Source organism: Rhinopithecus roxellana, chromosome 5 (assembly GCF_007565055.1).
Source record: "Rhinopithecus roxellana isolate Shanxi Qingling chromosome 5, ASM756505v1, whole genome shotgun sequence".
Classification (NCBI taxonomy): Eukaryota; Metazoa; Chordata; class Mammalia; order Primates; family Cercopithecidae; genus Rhinopithecus; species Rhinopithecus roxellana.
Window position 1 is genome coordinate 15220170 of NC_044553.1, and position 5557 is coordinate 15225726.

Genomic DNA, 5557 nt, shown 5'->3' on the forward strand with positions numbered 1-5557 from the left:
TTCATTCTAGCCAGGCACTGAAATAAGAGCTTCACTTGTATTCTCTTCCCTGATCCTTACAACAATTCCACTGGAGTAGATTCTGTTATTATCATTTTCACATAGATGAAAAAACTAAGGCTTAGAAAGTTACCTACTGTGTGCTAAGACAGCTAGTAACTGATGGGGACGAATGGGAACTCAAGTCTCTCTTCTTAACAACCAGACTGCATTGCCTCCCAGGAAGGTCTTGCCCAATTGTATCCGAATAACATGTAAATGAAGGAGGCTTTATTGAAATGAATTATACTACCCACAAAGTATTCATTTTAGGTTTTAAAGGTGTCCTAAAGCTAATTGCAATGAAGTGAAGATTACATAGTCTTGATTCTCTATTGTGAAGAATCTTCAAGAAGAAACAGTTATACTCCTTGTTAAATTTTTCAGACTTGCTATCTTGGCATTTAATAATTTATATCACTTAAGATCTTTTCTCTCTACTAATGATGACTATTGAGTAATTTATTCATCTTGGTTTGGTCAAATTGAAACTATGTTGCTTTTATAGTGGTAATAATAGTAGAATAAAAATAAATAAATCATAACAAAACTGGGCATCTATTTTCTCATTTATACCAGTGCCAGGTATAAATGACTATCAAATTGCCCATCAGCTAAGAGGGATTTTTAAAATATCTTTGTTTGCTTACTTGCACAAGCTTTATATTGCATGGTATTATTTTATTTTTTCTTTTATTCTTTGGAAACGTTAAGTATAAATTTACTATCCACCTAGTGGTAGCTAGGTAAAATTGCAGGCATAAATAATCAACTTTGTAGTTCTCTCAGCTTCAAACCCAAACCTGTAAGGGGGAGGACAGACTCAAATGCCTCAGGGACCAGGCAGATAATACAAATAAATGAAATAGGCCAAGTGAGAGAGTACAAGTCTTGCCAAAAGGAGCAACCCCTATTTAGCTTCAATTGATTGTCCTCTTATGAAAAGCAGATCAGAATTGCCACATGTTCTGATTGATCAAGAGAGGCCAGAAATTCTAATTTTAATGTGAAACCTCTTGATTTCTTAGATGGTGGCTCAATTTTCTTGAAAACACTAGGTGAGCTAAATAAAGCTGACAGTCCACCAGTTTTCAATGCTCCTCTGTGCAGAGTGAATGGCATCTCCCCTAACTGTAGTATTAGACTGCCACTCACAAGCCACAATTTGCAATTGCAATAGAGGCACAAACTGACAGAGATCTCCTGCTTTACTATGTACACACAGCTGAACTCTTGAGCTGTGGAGAACAACTAATTCTACAGGAAAAAGTGTAAGGCTAATCTGAGCCACCCAGGGATGGCAGCAGGGGCCTTCATGGCTAGCTGCTGGCCTGTAGGTGCTAAATTGCAGACTGCTCCTGCAGGAAGCCTTCCGGGCCTGGGAGGCCTTTATCTGGCTCAAAAGCTAGGGCTGCTTCTCGAAGGACTTTCAAATGCTCCTCAGCAGCTGACAGTGACGGGTCAATCCAGTCCAGGCAGGCATTCCTTGTCACCAGCACCAGATGACTGACAAGACAGGAACAGGGCAGTCGTCCCTGCGTCCAGGAGCTTGGGGTCCAATGGAGGGTACATCAACTTCACAACATCATCCACCCTGGGGCTGTTCCACTTGGCCACCACAATGATGTCGCTGACAATGGCTGAAGTCTTCATCTTGGCCCCAGAACCCATTGTCATGGCAACAAGCTTCTCTGTCAGAGTGTGACAAATCTTCAAGATGGCAATGCAGTGGGACATGAGACCTGAGGCATCTTTGATCCAGTCTTTGTTCTCCAGAATGGTCTCAATGTGGGGGTTGGTGATAACAACATCATCCAGTTCTAACTCAGAGGGCTCAGACTGGGTCACCATGGCACCGATGAGGTCCATAATGGGCTTAGAATCATAGCGCTGCAGCAGGTCTCGGGGCTGGTAGTAGCGCTGCCTGCAACCCAGCCCCAAGACTGCAAACGAAGCCAGAAAGATAGTGGACAGCACACCTATGGCAACAATCACCACGGTCTCCATCCTTCCGGGGAGCTCCTGACTCAGTCTCATTCACATCCTCCTCATAGGCTAATGCTGCTGGAAGTGGCAAATTGGGGGAAGAGGATGGCAGGAGCTAGGTTCCTCCATGACACCTCCAGAGACCTGAGGGCCTCAAGTGGCAGCTCTGGGGCACATCCTGCTGAGCTTCCACGATGGCCCCGCAGATGGCAAAGTCAGCGGTATTATTTTCTTTTAATTCTTTTGTTAGAGCTCTTAAGTTTCATCCAGTAAATGGTACATTATTTGAGCTTTTTTTTGTATGTTATAATATGTATGAACCATTACTCCAGATAAAGGAAAGAAAGCCTTACCAAGGCCCATTAGATGCTTCGCAGTACTCCAGAGACAGCACAGTAGGCAAAAAAGAATTGTGGTAGGTTAAATATGGATCCAAGCTCAGTGTCTCTATTTACCATTGGAGTGATTTTGGTGAATTTCTTAATCCCTATAAGCCTCAGTTTTTCACCTATGAAATGGGATAATATTATCTAGCCTGTAAAGTCTTTGTGGCGACAGAGTGAGACTCCGTCTCAAAAAAAAAAAAAAAGGAAAAAAGAAATAATATGTATAAGTTAACTGGCATGTATTAGGTGCTCAAGAAGCTGAACAATAATCACTGTTGTTTCTAAGATAATTATTATCACCACTATTAATCCCTCATTATTTATTAATGCCCCTATATCTCTATGGATCTATTTAGATGTATAGCCATGAGGTCTTACTAACTAAATGATAATCATAGAAATATTCCTTGTTATTACTTTTTTTTCAGGCAAATTTAAATATTTTTCTAACTTTTTACTTTCATGAAAGTTAAATTAACCCTCTCTGGGTGCAAATATATATTCTACCTTAAGTAGATATTTCTTACCAAGCATTTAATGCATTAAATTTCAACTTTAAATATTAAACATTTCAGACTGTAAACATTAATTTCAAACTTTAAACACTAATAAATTTGACCATAAACCTCTCTTAATTTGAAAATTTTGAACCTTGAGGCGTTAATATACATTTTCTTGGCCCTGCCACCAGCTGAGAAGCCTAGCTTCCTCTTTGGCATATGACTACTGTATTTCTATGGCAACTGCCTTAGCATTTTGCAAGGGTCAAAGGAACCCATTCTGATATGTTAAAGGCAAAAAACAGCGACAGTCATTTAACATCAATTTTAGTCTTATCTCTAATGTTACCCTTCTATTCAAACACTTCCTTGAATTAACTCCATACTAGATTTTGAAAACAAGTCATTTCCTGTTTCATTTTATTCCCTTTTCTTAGAAAGTCACCTCTCTTTTTTTCCCCTATTGAAATTCTATCCACCTTTGCAGGGAGAGCTACAATGTCATTTTCCTGGAGGCCCATTCCACTATTACACAAGACGGGTTCCCTACCTTTGTAACATTGAGGTTTGCCTGCTAATTAGACTCTTAGCTCAAATATATTTAGGGTGGTGAGTCATTTGTGCACTTTGTTCTTCCAGAGAAAAACATTGTTGTCTGCATGTCTTTATGTGTGCATAGTGCGTGAGAGAGTCCTTTACAATCATAAATGCTCAATTTAGGTTAATTGAAAGAATAAATAAATAATGAATGATTTGTTTGGAAATAAAACAAACACTGGCTGGGGTAGCAGGGAAGCTATAAAAGACTAGGTTGGAGACCTAGTCTGGTTGCCTGTTACATACGTGGCTTGGGAAAATAATTTAACCTCTCTGAATTCAGTTTCTTCATCTGTAAAAACACAAGTGATCCTGCCTCCATCCTTTCCCTGTGTAATTAGGGGATAGTTGTGGGAACCAAATAAAGAAATGCATGCACACTGTCAATGCTAACCTGAGGTATTAAGTTCCAAGACAGCTGGACAACTCAGTTAACATTAGATACTTTTAATAGCCAACTTTACACGCTATTATCTCACCCCATTAAGAATATGTTATCAAGCTGTTTTGATATTACACAGCAAAGATGATTCATTTACTCCCTCATCTGTTTTTCTGTTCATCCATTCATTCACTAAAATTTATTGAGTGCCTACTACATACCAGCTACCATGCTAGGCACTCAGGCTGTGAACATGACAAGGCAGATGTAGTCCCCTGCTCTGAAGGAACTTGCATTCTTGTAAGGGAGCACTGAAATAGGTCTACAAACAAATGAGCCCACAAATAAGATAATTTTAGACGAGGATAAGTGCCAGAAAGCAAATGAAACAAGGTAGTGTGCTAGGAAGTAAGTAGGCATGGACATCATTAGAGTGGTCAAAAAAAGCCTTTCTGGAGGGACCAGAATGAAGGGTAGGGACAAGCTCTGCAAAGTGGGGACAGCAAGTGCAAATGCTCTGAGGTGGAACCAGGCTGAGGTTGATCAAACAGCAGAAAGGCCAGTGGGCTGAAGCAAAATGTCCCAAGGAGAATGGAGGCATTCGCTGATGGAAAGGTGGTTTATATGCACAGAAAGATTCAGAAAGAGAAAAGCAATATATTTTCTTTGGCAATACAGATCAAGGAGTTTAAAACTGGTTTAATTCTTGTGAAAACATAGCTCATTGCATAATATGTTAGGGTATTTATATTTATATAACCATACCGTTAGGGAGTTTTGAGATTTACTATTTTAAAAAATCATTTTAATATTAACAAAAGCAAAGGATCTTTTTTTTTGAGACGGAGTCTTGCTCTGTCGCCCAGGCTGGAGTGCAGTGGCCGGATCTCAGCTCACTGCAAGCTCCGCCTCCCGGGTTCACGCCATTCTCCTGTCTCAGCCTCCCGAGTAGCTGGGACCACAGGCGCCCGCCACCTCGCCCGGCTAATTTTTTGTATTTTTAGTAGAGACGGGGTTTCACCGTGTTAGCCAGGATGGTCTCGATCTCCTGACCTCGTGATCCGCCCGTCTCGGCCTCCCAAAGTGCTGGGATTACAGGCTTGAGCCACCGCGCCCGGCCAACAAAAGCAAAGGATCTTAACATTGTCCATGGTGGTTGATATTTTACCAGAATACTATTTTTTCCTTCCCATAAGTTGTTACTATTACTATTTTGGTGATTTGTTGCACCTTTTGCTGTCATTCATTGTAACCAATGTTTAGTGGAAAGTCTGAATTAAAATATTTTAAAATATATTTAATTGTATTGCATTCACAATCTTTTACTAGTAGGAAGTGTTAGGTTCTTTGTAGGTACTAGCTGAAGGGGGAAAAAAAATTAGTCCCTCATGGAGTCCTCATGGAGTACACACACACACACACACACACACACACACACACACACAATTTTTAACTGTGATAAATGCTGAGAAAGAGGTTATGTGATATCACGCTAATTCTTTTTTTTTTTTTTTTTTTTTTGAGACAGAGTCTCACTCTGTCACCCAGGCTGGAGTACAATGGTGTGATCTCGGCTCACTGCAACGTCAGCCTCTCGGGTTCAAGCCATTCTCCTGCCTTAGCCTCCCAAGTAGCTGAGATTATAGGTGCCTGCCACCACACCTGGC

General features: G+C 40.4%; 1 pseudogene; it reads right to left on the reverse strand.

The window, feature by feature from the left end:
* Nucleotides 1–1379: 1379 nt before the first annotated feature.
* On the reverse strand, nucleotides 1380–2046 carry LOC104657825 (annotated as a pseudogene).
* Between the last annotated feature and the right edge of the window lie 3511 nt (nucleotides 2047–5557).